This window comes from Lissotriton helveticus, chromosome 7 (assembly GCF_964261635.1).
Source record: "Lissotriton helveticus chromosome 7, aLisHel1.1, whole genome shotgun sequence".
Lineage (NCBI taxonomy): Eukaryota > Metazoa > Chordata > Amphibia > Caudata > Salamandridae > Lissotriton > Lissotriton helveticus.
This window is the reverse complement of record NC_136068.1, coordinates 1,512,983,763-1,513,009,291: the sequence shown is the minus strand read 5'-3', so window position 1 is coordinate 1,513,009,291 and position 25,529 is coordinate 1,512,983,763. Positions and strand designations below refer to the sequence as shown.

Here is a 25,529-nt window from a genome sequence, read left to right as displayed (position 1 = left end):
ATGAATATTGTGTCAATACTTGATCCCTAAATTTTCATTCAAATTGGGAATGACAGGAACAGAAGCAAAAACTTGAAACACTTTGGATCAAACAATAAAGAAATACGTCAAAGATTTCCTGCACCTACCTGCATTCACACGCGGTGGTCTCCTATACTAGAAAAGATCATATGAGGGCATCAGTGTACCATAGCTGTGTACTACAATCTGACTAAATAAAGTCAATAGTTTACTGTACCTCAGGGAAGCTCCAGATCTGTACATAGCTCATTCCTTATGTATGCAGGAGAATTAATTAATGAAAAAATTGATAACGTCATCAAAACACACATATTCAACATTTTAGACAGTAGATTCCCAAGTTATGATTTAAATTTGTTAGTAACATTTGATTGGAGGACAGAGGATATTGAGAAAGGGGCAAATCTCCCTGACCAAGGTGATGGTATTAAATATTTAGCAAATAATTCAACCTCAAATTTCTGGATCAGCAAGCATAACAAAATGAAAGAAAATCCATACATAGCTGCATTGATGTTAAGAGCAAATGTTTTGTATACTAGAGAAACCATCACTAGGGGAAGAATTTGAACATTTGCTACATGCAGATACTGTAAAGATGTTTGCAAAACAATTTTACACATTTCAAGTGCATGTCCTAAAACCTAGGACATAAGGATAAAAAGGCATAACAAACTATTGGAATTTCTCATTAGTAGAGCAAAAAGGTGTGGGAGGATGGCATATGGGAACTTCATGTCAAAAACAATCAAGGTGAACTAAGAAAATCAGATGTAATATTTATCAAAGATGGTACAGAAGGCCTCAATGTAATGATGATGCTCTGGCTGATCTTGATTTGCAAATGTCTTTCCCATTCAAGAAGAATTTTTGCCCGACTAATTTAATGGACACTCTTAAAATGTACCAAGTATTCATGGACAATTAAATGTCAAGCTAAATGCTGAGATTTACACTGTATTGCTGCACACTTCAATATTATACAACATATTGTTTTAAAACATTGATCCATTAATATTTAAATGTGGTTAAAACTGTTACATAATAGTTTATTGTTGACACAAGACTTAATATAGATGTGGATTTTATAGATGTGGACTTTATAGAATTATCATAGGTATGTATTTTCTATTTAAATGTGCATTTTATAGATGTGTATTTTTATAGATGTGTGCATATAACAATTTAAATATAAATGTGTGCATCATTATTATCAGAATGTCTTAAACGAAGAATAGTCTCAATTAATTGCATACACATATTCACTACATACCACACATTGATTATTGATTTTCCTGCTAATCACTCTTTAATTTCTCAGTACTGTTCGTAGAGTTTTATATTGTTGGAATTATACTGCAGGGTATACTATATCTAGCCTATACGTGACCCCAGTTCCAGTGAGGACAGCTTTAAATGTGGTGGTACTCCAGAATGAATAAATGTTGTATTGTTGGAAGCAAGACACTGATAGACAGGGCAGCAATAATAACCCACAATGAGCCACCAAGCGGAGGTACAGAAATAGCCAAATACCTTGTCATCTAATTAGTTACACGCATGAATGGATGAAAGAGATTCCCACTGTCCCTACCTACTATCTAGCTAAACCACAGACAAGGGACAGTCTCGGCAGACTCAGTGGGGAAAGAAAACCCATTGAGCTTGAGTGTAGTCTGACTCTGTGAAGAGACCTGAGAGGTGTAGGCTAATTGGGAGGCCCTCAGGTGGCCAGTGGAATACCACTACTCTTATAGTTTTTTCTCTTACTCAGTGTGGAACGGACAAGCCCCTTGGTGCTCTCGCTTCTGCCTTCAAGTGCCCAGCACCGCATGGCACAACCCTCTCCAGGGCCAGTGGCAGATGGGGCATTTAAATGGGGCGGTACACCTGTCAAACGATAATGCAGGTGTAATAAGTCAAGCTCAGGGTGGACAAAAACCTCCCGCAGAGCAGAAGGGCAAAAGCTCGCTTGATATTGATTTTTAGTATGAATACAGACCGTGAAAGTGGAGTCTTACGATTCTTCAGACTTTTTGGGTTTCAAGCAGGATGTATCAGGAAAGTTACCACAGGGATAACTGGATGTGACGATCAAGCATTCATAGTGACGTTGCTTTTTGATCCTTCGATGTCGGCTCTTTCTATCATGGTGAAGCAGAATTCACCAAACGTTGGATTGTTCACCCACTAATTGGGAACGTGAGCTGGGTTTAGACCGGCATGAGACTGGTTCGTTTTACCCTACTGATGATGCAATAGTAATCCTCCTCAGTATGAGAGGAACCGCAGTTTTCGGCATTTGGTGAATGTGCTTGGTGGAGGAGCCAACGGGGCAAAGCTACCATCTGTGAGATTATGACTAAATGCCTCTAAGTCAGAATCCACCCTAAACAGGTAAAGATACAGCAGTGCAGTGGAGCCTTGGTTGGCCTGGGATAGCTGGCCTCTTGGGGCTGGTGTGTACAGCCGCTCGCTTGAGGACCGGAGCAAGGACAGAAGGGAGCCGCCTCCATTGCCCTTAGTGCACCGCATGTTTGTGTGGCACCCAGTGCTAAATCATTTGTAGACGACCTGAATCTGGGTCAGAGTTTCATAAGTAGCAGAGCAGCTACGTCACTGCAATCTATTGAAAGTCATCCTTTGAGCCACACTCATGTCTCCATCAGTGGGTGCCTGCAGAGCCTCCTACACCACATCTAGGGATGGGTCCCACTGCTGCCAGGCCAGTGTGAGGGAAGTGGAGGAGGAAATACGGGCCCGCGGGAGGCTACCTCACTACTTGCCCGCGGCACATGGGCCTCCTCCTCCCACCCTGCACCACCAGGGCACACGGACAGGGGCAGTGATCCCTTTTGGGTATTCAGGTGACCAGATGGCCAGGTCTGGATCATCCCCCCTCCCACTGCTCCCGCACAAGTCACAGGGAGGCGAGAAGCTCCTGGCAAGGAGTATTCCAAGCACCGGCCTCGGAGTGCATGGCATCTCTTGCCCTCGTCAGATTGCTGTGCGACTGGGTCAGGTCGTCCTAGGCCATTTGGTTCCGGGGCCATCCCGGGCCATCTTTTCACCAGGTTTGGTGACCATATGGCCAGACTCCATGAGGGTGGAAAGTTGGCAACTTGAGGCCATGGTATGGGTGTCATCCAGGGCCCAGAGTGGGGTGGCTGCGGGCCCAGGAGGACTCTGTTGCTCCTGTACTAGGTTGGGGATAAAGACCGGAGACCGGCCCTGCCTGAAGGCCCACCCCCACTGGGTGCCAAGCTGGAACAGGAGCCCAGGAGGGTTCTAAGAAGCCCTCAGTAAATGTCTGGGCCCGGTCTTGAAGGGAAGCGACTGTCGATGTCTGCAGGGCCAGGGAGCCAACAAGCCTGGGCATGCGAGCCCACTAGGGCCCTGGGTTCCCTCCTCCTCCTTCCCACAGCTTTGTAAAGGGTTCCTGGATACCATAGGAACGCAGCACATGGACACCCAACAGGAGGCTCTTGAATAGCCCCATAATAATAGTGCCCCCACAAGCATCAGTTAGCAGATTGCGGATTATTAAGGGATCACAGAATTGTGGAAGAGAACATGGCAGGACAACCCGCACCCATGAGGACAAGGCCTCTGCCCTACAAATCATGGCTGCCTTCATACATGACCAACAGAGAGACAAATCCCGCTCCCCTATGAAACCCACATTGGATGCTGACTAAGGAAGGAGGAGCCCTGGAGAAGACAACCTGGCGAGAGACAATCTAATGAACATGTACCTGTATTGACAAGGAATCGTCTGTCAGTCATCGGACAGCTGAGTATAGTTTATACTGTATTGGATATTTTAGTGCTTCATAAGATATAAGTTGTACGTGTTGTATAAGTTACTTATTGGTGATACTATCACTCTTCTCGCTGTGCTCTTTTATAACTATTACCAGCACCAGTGTCTTTCTCTCCTCAGCTGTACGATCACATTCTCCCCCCCTACACCATCCCTGACTCTGATTCCGATACTGTTCTCTCTGGAACTGTACCGAGCGCCACCATGTTCACAATGTTAATGTTAATGTTAATTGCATTTGTAGAGCGCAGCTGTTACCCGAAGGTGTCCTGACGCTAAGGTGAAGCTCTCCAGGGGAATCAAATGATTGGTGTATTGCGCGACCTAATTTGTGAAAAGCCAAGTTTCTAAAGCCCTGCTGAAGGCCATCAGATTGGTCATGGGTTTCAGATGTATTGGGAGGGTATTCCAAGCCTTGGTAGCATTGGCAATGAAACGTCTACCACCCCAGTTAGCTTTTTTCATCAGGGGCATCATCACCAATTTAGCATCAGAGGACCGGAGTGCTCGTTTAGGTGGGTACCAGTGGAAGTGTTGTTTTAAAAAGTCTGGCCCGATCCCTGGAGGGCCTTGAAGACCAGACATAGAGCCTTGAACTGGATGTGATTCCTAACTGGAAGCCAGTGAAGTTTTTTGATCTCTGCTTTGACCGATACATACTTAGGAGTGCCCGTAAGGAGTGTGGCTGCTGAGTTCTGCAGCATTTGTAGTTTATTCATTGAGCCTTCCTGTAGCTTGAGGTAGAGACTGTTACAATAGTCTAATCGGGGCATTACTAATGCAGTGACCACTATTTGTTGTGCTTCTTTAGGTAGTAGAGGCATTATCTTTTTTACACGATCTGAGAATGTATAAAGTAGTAGATGCCACGGTGTTCACCTGGTCCTTGAAACAAAGTGCATCATCAATCCATACTCCGAGGTTCTTCACCTTCCTAGTCGGGGAGGGCAGTGGTCCTAAGGAGTTCGGCCAACAGTCTGGGGTCCAGAAAATAGGATTGTTGCCGAAAAGCACAACCTCCTTTTTGCTGGAGTTTAGCTTTAAACAATTCTGTGCCATCCAAGTTCCCACCGCGTTCATACAGTCCTGTAGTCTGGATGTGGTATGCTGTAGTAGCTCAGGTCGTATTGCCACCACGATTTGGGTGTCATCTGCATAGGATGTCAAACTAGAACCACAGGATTCAATAAGTGGGGCCAGAGAGGACACATAAATGTCAAAAAGCGTTGGACTTAATGAAGACCCCTGCAGGACACCACAGGGTAAGGAGAATGCTTCTGCCTCAAATTTGACCATTTGGGTTCTTTCTGAGAGAAAGGATTATAGGAGTTTTTGGGCCATGCCCTTAACTCCTATCTCCTTTAATCGGTCCACCAGCAGGGCATGATGGACCATATCAAATGCCGCCGAAAGGTCCAACATGATCAGGGCGGCCCTACCTCCTTGATCGAGAATGGTCCTAATCTCTTCCATGGACTTGATGAGAGCCGTTTCCGTGCTGTGGCCCTCTCTAAATCCATATTGGGTCAGGTTCAGAGCCTGAGATAATTTTAGAAACTGGTTGAGTTGGGCATTCATATCTCTTTCTATCATTTTTGCTGAAAGGGGTAGTCTGGAAATGGGTCTAAAATTGTTTGGATATTTGACGTCAAAATTGGGCTGCATCAATAAGGGCAAAATAGAAGCCTGTTTCCAGTCTCTCGGGAAGTATCCTTCTATGTACATTAAGTTGAAGATAGATGTTAGTTTACCTGCCACTATCTTCGCTGCTAGTTTTGATATCTCTATCTGGCATGGGTCAAGCGGGGAGCTTGACTTCACTTTAGCAAGGAGATTGTAGGCATCCACTTCTGTGAGGGGGCCGAAGCTGTTAAGTTCAATGTTATCATTTATTTATTTCATTGGGCCAGTGGATGAGTCAGGTGGATTTCTTATTGAGGAGTCCGAGAAGATTAGAAAAATGGAATTAACTTTATCGGAGAAGAATTTGGCTCTATTATTGCATAATTCTTGACTCTCTGGGATAGAAGGGGAACTAGGGTGGGCTAGAGTATTAGCTGTTTTAAACAGCACTTTGGGTGAGTTTTTGGCCTCATGAATTTTTTCTGTGAAATACTTTTGCTTAGTGCGTTGTAGCAACTGTTTGTATTTAGCCAAGCTCAATTTTTATTCCTTTTTATCTTCGTCTTTGTAATCTTTCCTCCAGCTTCTTTTACCGGTGTTTACAACCTAATTTTTGGTCCCTAAGCTCCTGTGAGTACCAAGGTGAGGAAAGCTGTTGCCTGTGGAGGCGTACCCATGTTTTGGGGCTAGCTTATTCCCTGCGTCTCCTAACCAATTCATGTATGATTTGGTTGCTTGGTCCAGATCTGTAGGAACCGGGTTATTAGTCAAGGTAAGCAGTTTGTATAGATCCTCCACTTCTATGCTTTACCAGGCTCTTGTTTGAAGATATTTTTTGGAGGGTTTTATACCCGAGTGGTTATGCGTGGTGAGCTTAAAGAGTACTGCCATATGATCGGACCATGTTATAGGGCAAAGATTCATAAATGATAGCTGAGGGTTATTTGAAAAGATACCATCAAGAGTGTGACCTGCTTGATGGGTGGGTCCAGTTACCAGTTGTTCTAGATTTCCACCCTTCATCAGATCTAGAAGATTGGTGGTGTCAGGGTCAGCGACTAATTCCAGGTGGAAATTAAAGTCGCCTAAAATTATGTACGAGGTAGTGTTTAACCCTATTTCTAATATATTACCTACTTGAATTGTGAAGCCTCCTCTGGGCCTGGGGGTCTAGAGATGAGGGTGCCTCTAAAAGAATCATGGTGTGTAAGGTAGAGACAAAACTCTAGGGCTTCACATTCCTCCTTAACTAGTGGATTAAAAGATGATGTGATTGTGTTGTGGTGTATAACTGCTAGTCCACCCCCTTTCCTCTGTGCTCTATTTAGCGAGTAGCAGAGATAGTCAGCTGGGGTAGCTTTCACTAGGTCAGTACCGGACGAGTCGTCTGTCCAGGTTTCTGTAACAAAAGCCAAAAAGGAGGCACATTCATCACTTAACTTGACCAGGGACCTCAAATTGATGAGGACACATTTCCAGGCAGTGCCTGAGGCGACTTCACCTGTCCTTTCCTGTTCATCCTTTAGTGCGGCCACCGGTTGAGACGTTATTTTCGGTAATTTGTTGTTACAGCCAGGGCAAATCTTTAGGATGTGAGTGGGCCTGTGTTCTCGGTGAAAAATATGACAGTTATGGTCTGCCATGTTGGGATTAAGAGACTTCAGGTAATTACTGGAGTAAGAAAGAGTTTTTTCATTATCTGGAGTTGTTTGGGTAGGGGGGGCTGGCGCTGAGCACGGAACAAGCGCGGACGGGAGCAGACGGGTTTGCCTTTGGCGCACCCGCTGCACGAGTTGCTGCACGCTCGCGCCAGCGTCTGCTTAAGTACTGGCAGGGGCATGAAATACTAGCCCGCTGACCGGATCGCTCCCAAAATGGTGGCGGTCCCGCGCTGTTACTGTGGGCGAATTCGTGCTGTGGACTCTGTGACTGGTGAGTGCGCAGAATTAAAACTTCAAAGAGACAGTATTTAAAAAAGCGGCAAGTGCTCTGCTTTAAAAATCAGATAGCGCTCGCGCCAGCGTCTGCGTAAGACAAAAGGGGTGCCCTCTGGACCTCTCCCTCGCCTGCTACCATCATCCCCACAGCCTGCCTCACATCTTCATCTTTGAGAGCCACCATGAGCAGCGCTCTGCCCTCTGTGGAAACTAGCCTCTCAGACCAGTGCACCGGCAAGCTTGGACCCACAATAGAAAGTCTAGTGTCCCCTGCGCTACCTAGTACTCAATAGCTCACCCCCCATTAGTCTTATTTTTTCCCCGCCTCCTCCCCACTCTCTCCTGTATGATTACAGCCTCCCCTTATTCCTCCCTGCTGCCCGTTTTGTGCCAGGGTGTTACCCGACACCCGTTACCTTCCCTCCCTTATGCCTTATCTCTCCCCGCGCCTGAGCCTCTTTTTGCTACATAGCCTTCCTGCCCTTCTTCTTTCTCTCTCTCCTCCTCTAAATCGGTCTTTCACCTTCTACCCCTTCCGATATCTGTAGATCCTCGCATCCCTTGCATCCAGACCTCTTGTCCACCACCCTCTATCTTCCCTGACACACCACTCCATGCTAGTCCTCTGGGAAAGGGGACTATCCCAGCGCTATCCTGTCATACTTCTCTTTCTGCAGGAATCCTTGACAAACACCATCAGGATCCTTCCACTCCCTGCCCGGTATGACTTATCATCATGAGCCCAACTCACCCTTAACCTGGAACGTGCATGGCCTTACACATTATATCAAATGAAAAAAATACTCTCTTACTTACAAACCAAACAAGTGGACATAGCACTACTGCAGGAGATGCATCTTGGCGCTCTGGAATCCGACAAGCTATGCAGAGATTTGGTGGGGAAAGTGATCCACATCAGTGTACAGGGTGGGCTCCTGGACGTTGGGCCCACAGGAAAATGTGGTGTGGCAATTTTCCACCAGAAATCCCTCCAGGTTATGGTTATTAAAACATGAACAGAACATGATGGGTGATATGCGTTTGCAAAGCTAATGTTGGGTGACCACCTTATATGGGTCAGGTCAGTTTATGCTCCGATTGGGGTGAAAAAAATGTTTCTCCTACAGCTAAATCGTGTTTTGGTGGAAATAGGTGCCTCACAATATCTAATTAGTGGGGACTGGACCTTGCGAAGGACTCAGTTCTGGACAGAATTGGGACCCCTTGATTAGAGACCACTGGCGTTTGAGCCACCCCTCAGGTACAGAATATACCTTCAGCTCTCCGACACACGCCACGCTCTCCCGACTGGCCTATTTTCTCATCTCCCACAGGGTGGTGCAGTTCACTCAGGAATCACAAATCCTGGAGGCTGCGCTCTCTTCAACAACTCCCCGGTCCTTCCTTCACTGGAAGTATGGTTAGCCAGTCCGGGACGCAAACCCTGGCGAATTAATATCCACCTCCTTCGGAACCTTACCGGTAAATTCCACTTGCAGACTTTCCTCAAAGACTATTTCCCTGACAAATATGGGTCTGAGGACTCTGGCAGGACTCTCTGGGCTGCAGCAAAGGCCACCATCAGGGGCCAGCTCATGAGAGACACAACACAGACCATCACACACACTATTGCTCGGCAGAAGGAGCTGGAAAATGAAATTAGGACACATACCTGCCTGTACTCTGCACACCCCACCCTATAGCATCGTAAATCTCTGGAGCAGGCCTGAATGGCTCAAAGGGTCTCTTCACCTCCAAAGCAGAGTATACTCTGTATAGGATGAAACAGAGGCATTACGAGCAGGTAGAGAAAGCAGGGAGATTGCTGGCAGCACCGCTCCATTAGCATTAAGCTGCCATGGCCATACCGGCCATAACTTTGGCAAAGGGGGAGACCCTCACTCACCCCCAGGACATTGTGAATGAATTTGCCTCATTTTATGAGTCCCTCTATACTCCAGGGTAGCCTGTTGTGGTGGACAGGTTGACCACCTTCCTACAAGAGGCAAATCTCACTCGCCTCTCAGACAAGGGCAGGGTGCTATTAGAGGGAGAGTTCAGCAGAGAAGAGATAGCATCAGCAATAGCCACATTTTCCTACCACAAGGCCCCCGGAGAAGACAGCTTCCCAGAAGAATTATATTTCTGGGTAGGAGAGGACTTGGCTGGTACATTGTGGCTGGCATTTCATGAAGCAGAACAGGCATCCTCCCTGGGCCCCCTTACCAGTAGAGCTGTGATAGCTGTCTTACCCAACCTGAGAAGGTGTCAAGCCCGCAGTGGTGTCAAAGCAGACTGGTCCCTTGCATTTATCGATACGGAGAGGCTTCTTGTTTCCTCATCGATCCACCTCCAGTTGGAATCAATTGGTGGCACAGTTTAGGCAGAGAGAGTCAAGCCTTTCTGTTTAATGTAGGTTCACGCTAGCCTTCAGGTTAGCGTTCTAGTTCTCTGCAGCAGTTCCGCCATTTCGTGCGCGCTCTGACTGAGCACCTCAACTGAAGTTTTGACGGAGCCGGTCGCGTCTGTGAGAGTCTCTTGTGAGGCATCTCAACTTTTCCCTCGGCTCGTCAGAAGAAGAGTTCTTGATTGAAGAGGTGAACCTGAGTATCTACGAAGACTTCAAGAGTATTCCCGACATCGCAGTTTGAAAATTCTTCGCGTCTTCAAGGTCTGAGTTTGCCGTTTGTCTCTCTCTCATTAAGCCGTGCAGTAGTCCTGAGAGAAAATGGTAAGCGTTAGACTCTTTTGTCTTTTGGATTGAACAAGGACTGAGGCAATATAAACTTCAGAGATGCAGTTTTCCGTTGAGTCTTGCTTATGCATTAAGGAAGGCTTGTTCTAATTCTCGCTTAAAAGAAGCTTTTGAATATATATTCTACTTGACAGTTCTTGAATGATTTATGAACAGTACTCTGCAGCGCTCGAGATAGAATTACGGAGATTGGAGTTCTTCCTTTCTGAAAAATCCATTCTCGTAGTTTATTTTTTATTTTTTTTCTCTTGGTGCATACCGACCTGACTAAAGACACTTGAGGATATACTTCAGCATTTCCTGAGTTTAACTGCTAGCTCTCTTCAAAATGAACATTGCTTGTCTAGGTAGTGTTTAGGGGGATATCTATATGCGCATGAAGTTATATTCTCTTACTCGCACCTTGAGCTAGAACAAGTTAGCAGCTAGAACTTCTATCAAGTCGTCAACCTATTTGTGAAGCAGAATCTACTATTGTTTATCTACCTTCACTTCTGCAAGAGAGAGGCGCATTCCACACTAAACACAGGTATACAAGAACTCTCTCCAGAACCAAAGAAAAAGACAGAATTTGAATGTCAAGTTTTGTGGGAATGTATTAATTTTGTGTTAATCTTCTAGGTGCCAGAAAACTGAAGACACCAGGGTGTGGCAGTCTCTCGGTTTGTTATCCACTTCCCCTTTCCCCCTCATTCCTGAGCTCAGAGTCCTCTGGGACCTGGGGTGTTTGGGAATTGGGAAATTCTCATCTTTAGAGGCCCTCTGCGGATCGCCCCCACAGACTTTAGGAGGTTCAGGTACAGCAGTCTTGACAGAAGGACCCTCTGCTGTGTGGCAGCTATCAGCCCATTTCGCTGCTGAACTGCAACATTAAAACCCTGACCAGTGTTTTGGCATCCCGCCTTCGAAAAGTAATCCCCTCACTGTGAACGACTCGCAAGAGGGATTTGAGCCGCAACCTTCCTCTAGAAACCACCTACGCAAACTCGCACATAAGTTCTGGACTGCCAAAGAACTCCCTTCGCACACGCTTGCACTGTTGCTCAATCTCATAAAAGGGGACTACTTATTTCACATAATGGAACACTTCGGCCTAGGTGCCCAATTGATTGCCAAAGTGTGCTTGCTATACAACAATCCTACTGCACCGGTGAACTGCAGAGGTTTCCTAATGGACCCATTTCCAATTTGTAGAGGAACACATCAGGGGTGCCCCCTATCCCTGCTTCTATTCCTCCTGGCCATGGAACCCCTGACAGCCACCATAAGTAACTCGGCTAACATCACTGGCATATACCTCCCGATAGGCAACTCCAAATTATACCTCTTTGCGGATGATATTCTGCTAACTCTCACAGACCTGCATTGATCCTTACCATCCATGCTGCAAATCATTGAAGATTTTTCATCCTTTTCTAGTTATAAAATCAACTGGGATAAGAGTGAAGCATTCCCCATCTCGGATGGCACCACAGAGGCAGCCATACATAGCTACCCCTTCCACAGGCAACAATGCGCCTTAAATATTTTGGTATCAAGGTGAATAAGGGTCTGACAGGAATGGTTTCAGACAACCTGAACCCCTTGGTCATCCAGATGCAACACGACTTTGGGAAATGGACGGTGTTGGAGCTTTCCATATGAGTACCGTGCAGGCTGTCCACATGGTCACACTCCTGCGGTTTATAGATGCCCTTGGAATGCTTCCCATGCAGATACCCCTTACCACACTGCGTCTAATATATTCCAGGATAAGATCATTCATGTGGGGCACCTCGAAACCTCGCATAGCCTCCTCCAAGCCACAAGCTTGCTGCTCCTGCGGAGGACTATATTTACAACAAGGGGTGGTGAGGGACAGAGTCTCTGAATTAAGCAGAATACTCTCACCCAGTCAAGTGATCAGGGCTAGACCCAACACCGTTTTTTAGCTCATTGCACCATCCCAGTTTCAGAACCTGGCTGTATGCAAATTAGTCTGTCCCTGGCCCAGTGCATCATGGGAACAGGGCAGACCAGACTACAAAAGCCAATTCTTACACTGGGAAGGAAACAAGCTTCCGGGGACCGGTTTCTGGCATTACAGCCGTCTTCGGCCCGGCTTGCTTGAATCCTGATGGTGCAATGAGCAAGGGACTCATGTCTGAGTATACCCTTCCACGCTTAGGGTGGACAAAAATATTTACAACAAGGGGTGGTGAGGGACAGAGTCTCTGAATTAAGCAGAATACTCTCACCCAGTCAAGTGATCAGGGCTAGACCCAACACCGTTTTTTAGCTCATTGCACCATCCCAGTTTCAGAACCTGGCTGTATGCAAATTAGTCTGTCCCTGGCCCAGTGCATCATGGGAACAGGGCAGACCAGACTACAAAAGCCAATTCTTACACTGGGAAGGAAACAAGCTTCCGGGGACCGGTTTCTGGCATTACAGCCGTCTTCGGCCCGGCTTCCTTGAATCCTGATGGTGCAATGAGCAAGGGACTCATGTCTGAGTATACCCTTCCACGCTTAGGGTGGACAAAAATATTTACAACAAGGGGTGGTGAGGGACAGAGTCCCTGAATTAAGCAGAATACTCTCACCCAGTCAAGTGATCAGGGCTAGACCCAACACCGTTTTTTAGCTCATTGCACCATCCCAGTTTCAGAACCTGGCTGTATGCAAATTAGTCTGTCCCTGGCCCAGTGCATCATGGGAACAGGGCAGACCAGACTACAAAAGCCAATTCTTACACTGGGAAGGAAACAAGCTTCCGGGGACCGGTTTCTGGCATTACAGCCGTCTTCGGCCCGGCTTGCTTGAATCCTGATGGTGCAATGAGCAAGGGACTCATGTCTGAGTATACCCTTCCACGCTTAGGGTGGACAAAAATATTTACAACAAGGGGTGGTGAGGGACAAAGTCTCTGAATTAAGCAGAATACTCTCACCCAGTCAAGTGATCAGGGCTAGACCCAACACCGTTTTTTAGCTCATTGCACCATCCCAGTTTCAGAACCTGGCTGTATGCAAATTAGTCTGTCCCTGGCCCAGTGCATCATGGGAACAGGGCAGACCAGACTACAAAAGCCAATTCTTACACTGGGAAGGAAACAAGCTTCCGGGGACCGGTTTCTGGCATTACAGCCGTCTTCGGCCCGGCTTGCTTGAATCCTGATGGTGCAATGAGCAAGGGACTCATGTCTGAGTATACCCTTCCACGCTTAGGGTGGACAAAAATATTTACAACAAGGGGTGGTGAGGGACAGAGTCTCTGAATTAAGCAGAATACTCTCACCCAGTCAAGTGATCAGGGCTAGACCCAACACCGTTTTTTAGCTCGTTGCACCATCCCAGTTTCAGAACCTGGCTGTATGCAAATTAGTCTGTCCCTGGCCCAGTGCATCATGGGAACAGGGCAGACCAGACTACAAAAGCCAATTCTTACACTGGGAAGGAAACAAGCTTCCGGGGACCGGTTTCTGGCATTACAGCCGTCTTCGGCCCGGCTTGCTTGAATCCTGATGGTGCAATGAGCAAGGGACTCATGTCTGAGTATACCCTTCCACGCTTAGGGTGGACAAAAATATTTACAACAAGGGGTGGTGAGGGACAGAGTCTCTGAATTAAGCAGAATACTCTCACCCAGTCAAGTGATCAGGGCTAGACCCAACACCGTTTTTTAGCTCATTGCACCATCCCAGTTTCAGAACCTGGCTGTATGCAAATTAGTCTGTCCCTGGCCCAGTGCATCATGGGAACAGGGCAGACCAGACTACAAAAGCCAATTCTTACACTGGGAAGGAAACAAGCTTCTGGGGACCGGTTTCTGGCATTACAGCCGTCTTTGGCCCGGCTTGCTTGAATCCTGATGGTGCAATGAGCAAGGGACTCATGTCTGAGTATACCCTTCCACGCTTAGGGTGGACAAAAATATTTACAACAAGGGGTGGTGAGGGACAGAGTCTCTGAATTAAGCAGAATACTCTCACCCAGTCAAGTGATCAGGGCTAGACCCAACACCGTTTTTTAGCTCATTGCACCATCCCAGTTTCAGAACCTGGCTGTATGCAAATTGGTCTGTCCCTGGCCCAGTGCATCATGGGAACAGGGCAGACCAGACTACAAAAGCCAATTCTTACACTGGGAAGGAAACAAGCTTCCGGGGACCGGTTTCTGGCATTACAGCCGTCTTCGGCCCGGCTTGCTTGAATCCTGATGGTGCAATGAGCAAGGGACTCATGTCTGAGTATACCCTTCCACGCTTAGGGTGGACAAAAATATTTACAACAAGGGGTGGTGAGGGACAGAGTCTCTGAATTAAGCAGAATACTCTCACCCAGTCAAGTGATCAGGGCTAGACCCAACACCGTTTTTTAGCTCATTGCACCATCCCAGTTTCAGAACCTGGCTGTATGCAAATTAGTCTGTCCCTGGCCCAGTGCATCATGGGAACAGGGCAGACCAGACTACAAAAGCCAATTCTTACACTGGGAAGGAAACAAGCTTCCGGGGACCGGTTTCTGGCATTACAGCCGTCTTCGGCCCGGCTTGCTTGAATCCTGATGGTGCAATGAGCAAGGGACTCATGTCTGAGTATACCCTTCCACGCTTAGGGTGGACACAAATATTTACAACAAGGGGTGGTGAGGGACAGAGTCTCTGAATTAAGCAGAATACTCTCACCCAGTCAAGTGATCAGGGCTAGACCCAACACCGTTTTTTAGCTCATTGCACCATCCCAGTTTCAGAACCTGGCTGTATGCAAATTAGTCTGTCCCTGGCCCAGTGCATCATGGGAACAGGGCAGACCAGACTACAAAAGCCAATTCTTACACTGGGAAGGAAACAAGCTTCCGGGGACCGGTTTCTGGCATTACAGCCGTCTTCGGCCCGGCTTGCTTGAATCCTGATGGTGCAATGAGCAAGGGACTCATGTCTGAGTATACCCTTCCACGCTTAGGGTGGACAAAAATATTTACAACAAGGGGTGGTGAGGGACAGAGTCTCTGAATTAAGCAGAATACTCTCACCCAGTCAAGTGATCAGGGCTAGACCCAACACCGTTTTTTAGCTCATTGCACCATCCCAGTTTCAGAACCTGGCTGTATGCAAATTAGTCTGTCCCTGGCCCAGTGCATCATGGGAACAGGGCAGACCAGACTACAAAAGCCAATTCTTACACTGGGAAGGAAACAAGCTTCCGGGGACCGGTTTCTGGCATTACAGCCGTCTTCGGCCCGGCTTGCTTGAATCCTGATGGTGCAATGAGCAAGGGACTCATGTCTGAGTATACCCTTCCACGCTTAGGGTGGACAAAAATATTTACAACAAGGGGTGGTGAGGGACAGAGTCTCTGAATTAAGCAGAATACTCTCACCCAGTCAAGTGATCAGGGCTAGACCCAACACCGTTTTTTAGCTCATTGCACCATCCCAGTTTCAGAACCTGGCTGTATGCAAATTAGTCTGTCCCTGGCCCAGTGCATCATGGGAACAGGGCAGACCAGACTACAAAAGCCAATTCTTACACTGGGAAGGAAACAAGCTTCCGGGGACCGGTTTCTGGCATTACAGCCGTCTTCGGCCCGGCTTGCTTGAATCCTGATGGTGCAATGAGCAAGGGACTCATGTCTGAGTATACCCTTCCACTCTTAGGGTGGACTAAAAATATTTACAACATGGGGTGGTGAGGGACAAGTTCCCCGGAAGCTTGTTTCCTTCCCAGTGTAAGAATTGGCTTTTGTAGTCTGGTCTGCCCTGTTCCCATGATGCACTGGGCCAGGGACAGACAAATTTGCATACAGCCAGGTTCTGAAACTGGGATGGTGCAATGAGCTAAAAAACGGTGTTGGATCTAGCCCTGATCTTTTGACTGGGTGAGAGTACTCTGCTTAATTCAGAGACTCTGTCCATCACCACCCCTTCCTGCGGAGGACTAAGCCTCCCTTCGAAATAGCACTACTCTCTGGCTTTACAACTCTCCCAACTTGTCTATTTGCTATTGAGGATCCTGGAAACAAGATAGTGGGTGCTTATTGAACAACACCTACTGTCTGGGGAGATAGACTGATCAGCCTCATATGGGGCAGGGTCCCATACATGAGATCCCATCCACCCGGTATTATCCGCCATGCACAGGGCCTGGCAACAAGCGCACAACCTATTGGGCTTGCACCCTCGACTCCATGAGAAAGCCACCGAATGTATACGTATAGGTGGACAGGTACTGTCTTGGCCATCATGGAGGCAGCAGGCATGCACACACTTTATCAGCTCCTCCGTGACAGTGCTCAGAAAATGCTGGCACAGCTGGGGAGGAGTTTGAGCTCCCCGTGAAGCAAAACTGGAAATATACCTAACTGAAGCATTGCCTGAGGAAGTGTCTAGGTCCATGTACTTTATCCCTGCCCACATCACCGGTAGTACTGTAACTTTCTACACGGGGTAAGCACAAAAGAGTAATGTCTGGACTATATGGAGTGCTCTCCTCCCATCTCTTCTCGCAACCTTTGTCACAAAGTCTTTGTACCAGATGGCAATCATGGCTATCAGTCTCCTATGAGGAGGATGAGTGGGTGGATATGCTAGAAGCCCTCAACGAGGGCACCAGGGAGGTACAACTAAAATTCTGTCTCTTCAAGGTCCTATATGATTAGTTTTGGACAACAATGAAATTACACACAGCGGGCCTACTTCAGCGTGCGAGCTCCTGTAGGTGTACAAATACACGTTGTGATACATCGCATATTATATGTGAATGCCCGTCGGTGCAACCCTTCTGGTTGTATGTGAGCCAGACCCTGAGTACCTCTATGCCACTCTACCTGTGATTTACCCCCTCTGTGAGTCCTTTGCATGACCTGAAGCAATCATCAGAGATATCAAAGCCCCAACACTGCCAAACAATGTATTTTACAACTATAGAGGGCACCGTCTCCACCAACACAAGAGTCCTGGCTAGTGGCCATGATCCATACCACCTCCCATGAATGAGTCACTTACAACCTGCAAGATCAATCTGATCTATTCTTGCTGACATGGGCACCTTTTTCTGAGCACAGTGGAGAATGCTAGCGGCAATCACATCACAGTGAAACTGGAACCCCCATCTGCTACACGTGCTACACCTACGTCCCACAGTGGAGAATGCTAGGGGCATCACATCACAGTGAAACTGGAACCCCATCTGCTACCCGTGCTACACCTACGTCCCAGCCATGACCCACAGCTGCCATCCAAGACACAGCATGCAAGATAACCTACTTCACAGAAGCACTCCCACCACACACCATCCCCTATAGTGCCCCCGCAGAGTTGTAGGACCCCACCTCCTCTTCCCCCACATTCCCTTCACTACACATTTTCCACAGATCTCACATATGCAGCCCCCCTGCACACTCATCCTACCGATGTATTGTATTCTACGTGGTTGCATGGCCTGTCATTTCATGTCAACTCCTCTCCTTGCCATCTGCTTTTTTTTCTTCCTTTTTTCTTTCACTTATCTTTCCCTTATAACCTTGTAGAAGACTGCTCCCATCCCACACCACTATCCCAAGCCCTTTCCCCCTTCCCTTCTTCTGCCCTCCTTCTCCTGCACTTCAATGCCGGCACCCTGGTGGGGCATCACAGCATCTGCGTGGACCCCCGGACGATGGCCCCATCAGCTCACATTCTGGACTGTTCCCATGAGGCACAGGGTCAGACTGATTTGCATATGGCCATGTCTGAACTGGGGTGGCGGAGTGAGCTAAAGAATGATGATGGATTTAACCCAATCAGTTGACTGGGAGTAAGTACTTGCAATGTTTAACACTCCGTCCATCATCCCCTTTGGTTTTGCTATGTTCGCCCTAAGTTGGCAGGGTATGCCCAGACGTGGGTCCCTGGCTCACTTTGCCACTGGATTCAAGATAGCCTGGCTGATGAGGGCTGTGAGCCCGAAACTGGTCCCAGGATGCTTTATTGTGGTCATGGCTTGTCAGTTCGGGCTGGACTGTTCCCATGGGGCACAGGGTAAGACTGATTTGCATATGGCCATGTCTGAACTGGGGTGGCGGAGTGAGCTAAAGAATGATGATGGATTTAACCCAATCAGTTGACTGGGAGTGAGTACTTGCAATGTTCAACACTCCGTCCATCATCCCCTTTGGTTTTGCTATGTTCGCCCTAAGTTGGTAGGGTATGCCCAGACGTGGGTCCCTGGCTCACTTTGCCACTGGATTCAAGATAGCCTGGCTGATGAGGGCTGTGAGCCCGAAACTGGTCCCAGGATGCTTGTTTTTGGTCCAGGGAAGACATGGCTTGGCAGTTTGGGCTGGACTGTTCCCATGAGGCACAGGGCCAGACTGATTTGCATATGGCCATGTCTGAACTGGGGTGGCGGAGTGAGCTAAAGAATGAGGATGGATTAAACCCTGATCAGTTAATTGGGGGTAAGTGCTTGCAATGTTCAATACTCCGTCCATCATCCCTTTTGGTTTTGATTTAGTTTAATAAGCAGGTGAACCACCTGCACCCAGGGTAATAGATTATTGTATACATATTATTTTCTCCAGTGTTTTGTAAAACAATGCAAATGATCATGGCGACTAAAAAGAAGAAAGGGAGGCACAGAGAAGGGAGATAGCAAGAGCAAGAAGAGAGAGCATGAATACATGAATTTATTTGAAGAGCTCACCATGACCTTAAACAGGGTGTCAAAAAAATAAAAGAAAGCTTGAGAGTAAAAGAGAACAGGTATGTAGATGGAAATAGCCAAGATTGTAGTTCTTTACAAGAAAAGAAAAGATTAGTAATAACACAAAGGTCCAAAGCTCATCAATTTGAAGGAATGCAGAAGAGTGAAGTACTTTACTTTACTAGCGCCAAGAAACCGTACGGTGAACGCTGCGCTTTATAAATGTTTTAAATTGGAAATTGGAAATTTACTTGCATTAGTGATTCTAACATTCTGAAGGAGGTTCCTAGAGGTTAATGGAATGGTCTGGAGTGTACAAAGAGAGTAAACATATGCTGAAGATTAATTAGCAGGATCAAGATTGTACATCGTACAAACACTGACCTTTGAAAACAGAGCATTAGTAGTAGGTAGAGAGATGCTGTAAATTTTAAGAATGTGGAGTATGACTCATAATTAAGTGGTTAGTAGCATTCCGAACAGTTTGCAACCACTGAGGGTTGACAGATGCATTTGAGAGCCAGGGTATCTGTGGTTTCAGCTACTACTGTTATATTCCATATAGGTACCCTAATAAAGGCTCAGATAACATCATAACCCTTCACCTATATTCTCCCCTACACTATATACATAATGGTTCTTAGGGACTGACCTTTTACCTAGATACAACACTGTACACAGAACACATGATTTTCCCTGGTAAAAGCCTCATACATTATGCATGAGGATTCTTGGAAGCACAGCTGGACTACCATCTCCTGTATAATATCTATGTATGAAGTTCATTCCCGATATCATCCTAAATCCGACAAAGTAATACAGTGAGGTAGAACCCCCGGGGAGACCTATGGGTATTTGTACATCACATCTTGCTAAGACAGAAGAGAGGAAACCAACACACTGACGCGAGACGCTGAAGCCCCTGCATGCAGATACTCTAGCACGCTGTAGTCTGACCCTTGTGGGGTGTCCAACCCGAGACCAGGACGGGGTCCCACAGTTTCTCACTTCAGGTAAAGGGGTGGACTTTGTCCTAGAGGGATTCATCGTTCACCACCTACATACATGCAAGGTACACTTAGGTACATCTAGTTAGGGTAGCATCGTAGGAGTACGTATTTTATTGTCTATATTCATGGTTATTGCAAAATGGTAGAGATCTACCATCCTTTTACTTTCCTAGTGCCTCTAATCATCTATATCTGTTACTGTCTAATGATTGTTTTAGAACATATATTTTACACCACAATAATGACTGTTCAATAAATACTTATTGAACACATCCCTACAGTTTATTCTGTGTATCTCTCTGAGTCCGAGTGAGCATGAGAGACAGTTGTACGCTGTTTCCATGGTCCTGCGGGATGTGGGTTGTCATGATCGATAATTTCCAAGAACTATTCTCTCCTTGCTAAGAGGAGTTTCTAGTGGCACTGTGAGGTAGCTGGTGCACAAGCAAACATATCCGGTGGGGGTGTCCAGAATTAGTCTGACACCAATCCTGCAGTGCATGTTGTCCAAACGTGAAGCTCCTATATAGTATTTATAGGAATCACACAACACTACAAAAAGCAATTACATGTTTCCACATAGATGCACTGGCGTTAAAACTTGACACAATCTCCTTTCTGAACTGGAGAGAGATATGAGAAAATTATGAACATCCAATTTACTGAGTACTTCCAATCAAATAATCTCTTGGATGTAAATCAGTTTAGCTTTCATATTGGCCATAACATGGTGACTGCCCTGATCAAGGTTACCGAGGAGATCAGGCAGGTCCTCGGCCAGGGAGGGGAAGCTGATCTCATCCTGCTCGATCTCTCTGCAGGCTTTGACATTGCATTTGTGGCCTGACTTGGGAGTTGTTGAAATCCTTTCTCTCCGGACGTGAGCAGTCGGTGCAAATTGGTAAATTTGTCTCTCATTCTTACTTGCTCTCTCGTGGGGACCCTCAGGGGTCCTCACTTAGTCCAACATTTTTCAATCTTTCCATCACTAGCTAGTCAAACTTACTCAATCGTTTGGCTTCTCCTTGTTCTCTTACGCAGAAAACACTCAGATTGTCGTCTCCTTAGCCAATGATGAGCCAGACGCAGGTTCAAAAATTGGCAATTGCATGCAGGCAGTCAACAAATGGTTGGGCAGGAACTCCTTGAAGTCGAAGTTAGATAAAACCAAAGTGATTCTCTTTCTGGACCCCAACCTGCTGGTCAGAAATGCACCCAACCTTGGATTCCTCATTGATGACAAACTGTGCTACAATGATCAAGCCAATGCAGTAACATCCTCTGCCTTTCTCATGCTCAGAACTATAAAAAAGATACTTCCCTACATTCCTACCCATCCCCAGAAAACTTTGATCACAGCATTAGTTCTGGTGAAATTAGACTACTCTAATAGCCTGTTCCTCAATGCCCACCAACACATCTTAAAAAAAAAACCTGTAAATCCTACAAAATGCTGTGACTAGTTTTCTCTTAAAGATCCTGAAGTATTACTCAGTAGACAAGTCTATCAGGCAGCTATATTGGCTCTCTGTAATGCTGAGGATCACTTTCAAGTCACTCTGTATTGTTTACAAGGCCATACCTTTCTGCAGCATAACTTCATCTCGTACTCCCGGAGCATGACTTTATGCTCATCTAATACCAAACTTCGAATTGTCCCTAAATTTAAGTGGGCATCTTGGGGAGGCAGTAGTTTTCTTCTGGAAGGTTCTAAATCCTGGAATACTTTTCCTTTGTACATTTAAAATACCTCTAATCTACTGACCTTCTACAAATTGTTGAAAACCCTGCTCTTTAATTCACCATAGCGTCTCTGTAACCCTCTTTTCGTCAATACTGCCTTTTTAGCCTAGCGCCAAGACACATTCAAGTATTTGTTGGACTTTAGAAATCCTTATACCATAACATAACATCAGTAGGCATCTGTGACAAGCTTTATTTCAGTGGGACACTGTTTTCCCAAATTCCTCTGGCTTTCTGCTTCCCTCGAAAGCCTCTTATCTGGTGGGGAAACCTCAACCATGCCTGTCAGAGGCCTTTAACAGACGAGTGTGTCCAGATGACATATATGTGTTTGATTGGTCTGTCAGTAGCAGACTTCAACCCAGCATGAGCCATCCCAGGAAAAGTGGGAGCATGCAGACTATGCAACTTCAAATGTGAACCCCGGTGGCACCTCCTGTGTTGCTGCCCAACCCTCAACGCTGCCAGGAGCTTCCTCCTGAAACCAATTTATCTAATAAAGAGGACTCACAATTTTCAGGAGGCTGCTTCTTTGTCTTTTCCCAATTCAATGTCAGAACTCTTGTTGAGATGCAGTAAATATGTTAAAGAACTTATTGCTAACTTTCTACACTGAACTCTCCAGTTACCTTTGCTCAAAAGCTTATAATGAACTACAGCACTCAGAAACACTGAAATGGGAAAACAGCATGGCTCGGGGCTCACAGTCCACTTACTGCACAAAGCACGTTTTGACTCTGTTAGAAATTGCCTTTTTTGTCATGGTAACCCCTTCCGACACACTTTTTGCTCTAAATGCTGTCTGTTTAGGTCTAAAAGTGCACAGGGACCTGGTCGCCATGCCCCATTGCCAGTGCTTTTTCCCTTAAGCTATCACTGTTGAATTGGTACACCCAAATGGCAAGCACTTATCACTCCTTGCAAGTCTGTACAGTGGAACCCAGCTCAAGGGTTATAATAGGGGTCCTCAGGACTACAGCACTTTATTGTGCCACCTTTGATGACCCAAGTAAAGGAATGCCTGCAGGTCTGCCACTGCTGCCTGCACAAGCAGCCTGTCATCTTTAGAAGTGCTAAGCACACATCACATGCTGCAGAGCCCCCCATTGCCTTAATGTAAGTAAGGGGTAAAGCGACAGGAGTACAACCCATAGACCGAATTGAGATCTAGGTGTACATGTATTATCAACAACAATATCTCAATTAGATTCAGTACAGGGGGCGAGTATATATATATATATATATATATATATATATATATATATATATATATATATGCACAAAACATTACGAGAATGCGGGAAAAAGGAAGAGAGACTTTGGATTTCAGTTTTCACAGAACAGTTAAAGCAGCACTGTAGGCATAAAATGAGGTGGCAACCAAAGGGGGCTTGGTGCACTAAGTGTTAGTGAAGCAAAGAGTGATGGCGCAAGCGACATGTGGGGGAATACAGCGAAGGACACAAGGTGACAATGTGACAAAAACGCAATATAAACCAAGGCAATGGTTCGTACTCAATCAATGAGTGATGATTCTCTGTTTTGTGAACCAAGGTTGATGGTGCGCCATAAGTCGCGCTGTAGAAGGGTTGACGGCGTTTCGATCCTATTTATTTAGGATCTCCATCAGGACCGGGTTGCCAGTTTGGTGAGTGCTGCATGGTGAAGGAAAAGGGAAAATGAGGGCCGGAAGGAGGACTGAGGATGCAGTGTGGCTGCGGGGGTCATGGGAGTCAGAGGAGAGGTGGTGTTGGAAGCGTGGGTGCGCCGAGCCAGGTACAAGCTAAAACTCTGGAGAACGAGGGAATAGAACCAAGCTCAAGAATGGCTGGTCATCACAATGTGTGTGAAGAGCAGGGGAGGATGTGAGAAAGTGGGCTTCAACAGTCTATTGAAGAAGCTCTGGTAGCACAGTAGCTCTGGGTAGGTAAATGTCTGACAAGTGAGTGGTGAAATCACGGGGAGAGGCGCAGTGGGCGGGGAGGGGACAAGGGACAGTGGTGCCCAAGAGGGGTGGCGAATAACGGGAAGTCAAACATGTGAAAGCATATCGAGTACCGGAGGGAGAAGGGGATTGAAGGAGGGGAAGGGGCGGTGGGCGAGGGACGTGGTTCAAGGAGGCGTAGTAGAGGAGTGTGTTTCGCGGGGAGCGTGGTGATGCGGCAATGGAAACTTACAGCAGCCAGAATTAGCAGGGGCGGGTGGTTGTTTTGGTTGTGGTTCTCAGGGGGAGCCAAGACAGTGGGTACGGTCTTCACGGTTCCAGAAAAATGGCTCGACTGTGTCCAAATTGAGGTCCCTGAGAAGCGGGATGAAAAGGGCGGGTGTCAAGGGGGTGCAGCGTCAGACGGGGGAAAAAGGAGAAGCGGCAGGATGACAAACTTACAAGTAGGGGGAAGCGTGGGCACCAAAACGGAGCCCCGATCTGGCCCGGGGGGGGGACATCTTCACCGAAATGGAGGTCAGGGGGCAGGCTCTGGATAAGTAGAAACTACTGCCTGTAGTCAATAGTGGATTCCTGGAGGCAAGAGAAGGGGGGAAAAACCGGTATACTGGAGACAGTTAATGGGGAAGGAAAGACGCACTCGGGTGTGCGGGGGGGCTTACATCGAGTTAGGGGCAGTCCGCCTTCTAAGTCCGGGGACCGAGGCGAGGTTCGAGAGCAGTGTACTTCAAGGAGTCCGCGTTGGATAACTGGCTATGGAGGAGTAGTGTGGGACTGAATATGGCAGATCTGGGGTGCCCATGGCGTGGGTGAGAGCAGGGGTCGTGGCCCTGGGTTGCAACAGAGGGCAAGTGAAAAAAGACTGTGGGGAGAAGAGTCTTGCTGAATGGCTGAATGAGCAGAGGGATGGGGACGAGAGCAAGGAGGGGACAAATAAGCCCTCGTTTTAAAGGAGCGTGTGCATGATAAATAATTTGCATAATGATAAAAGCACAGTACATACAGAATTATAAGAATGGCCCACACTTTAATGAATAGGTTGGGCCATTTTGAGGTGGTACGTAGCTTAACTAGGCACAACTGTATTAAAATTGAAAATTATGCAGAAAGGAGGCAACGAAATGGACTATGTCTCGAATAATTAACAAGGATACACGGAACATTACAGAGGACGGTAAGCATGCGTACATAGTGATGAAGTTTTAAAATGTGTTATGGTGGCATACAGTTCAAGGTGACAAAAATTCTAATGATCACATGTAATAAGGCAGATTGTGGGCTCTATGTGGGTGTGACTGTGAAAGTCAATTAGCTGTACCACACACAGAGTAGGTCAGGCCCGGTGGAGTTTGGCTAAGAATTCATACTAGGGAAAGAGGGCGAGGTGGTCTGGCCCGTTGGTAGACTAATTGACATCCTAATGGCAGAAAAGGCACATAGGTATGCTAAGGTAGCTCCGAGAGGGGTGCCTATGTGTGTTGGTGTGCTGTGGGGCCAGGCGAGGAGATGAGCCTGGGCCATTGGGACCATTGGTAGCCTGGGTGATAGTAGAGGTAGACTTGTAAGGTCCTGGTGTCAGACTCATATGGTGTTGTTCCATTCATCAAGTGTATTTAATCCTTGGTGGACAGAGTTGCAGATAGCGATCCACTTGCATTCCCTGCGGTTCAAGAGGCTCTGGAGATTGCCGCCTCTGATAGGCAGGGCAGGTTGGTCAACCACTTGCCAGGACATTTCGAGTTCAGTGTGTTTATTTTCAACATAGTGCGAGACCAGTGGTGCCGTCAGAATCTTGCAATGAATTCTGCTCTTGTGCTGTGTTATTCTTTGTTTGATCATCTGCGTGGTCTGGCCGATGTAGACAAGGTCACAGGGGCAACGGATGGCATACATCACGTTCTATGACCTGCAGTTCGTGACGGTTTTGAGGGGATAAGTCTTGTTGTTATGTTTGAACTCTTTAGTGTTGTAGGTCAGTTCACATACAATGCAGGATTGGCACCGATAGTG

The 25,529-nt window shown here is 46.8% G+C and overlaps 1 protein-coding gene and 1 pseudogene across 1 annotated transcript in view; both read left to right on the top strand.

Moving 5' to 3' along the window:
- Nucleotides 1–25,529, top strand: part of LOC144770436 (uncharacterized) — a 983,924-nt gene that overhangs the window by 510,025 nt on the left and 448,370 nt on the right. The gene's annotated exons all lie outside the window — the stretch shown is intronic.
- On the top strand, nt 1,655–2,681 carry LOC144771087 (28S ribosomal RNA; annotated as a pseudogene).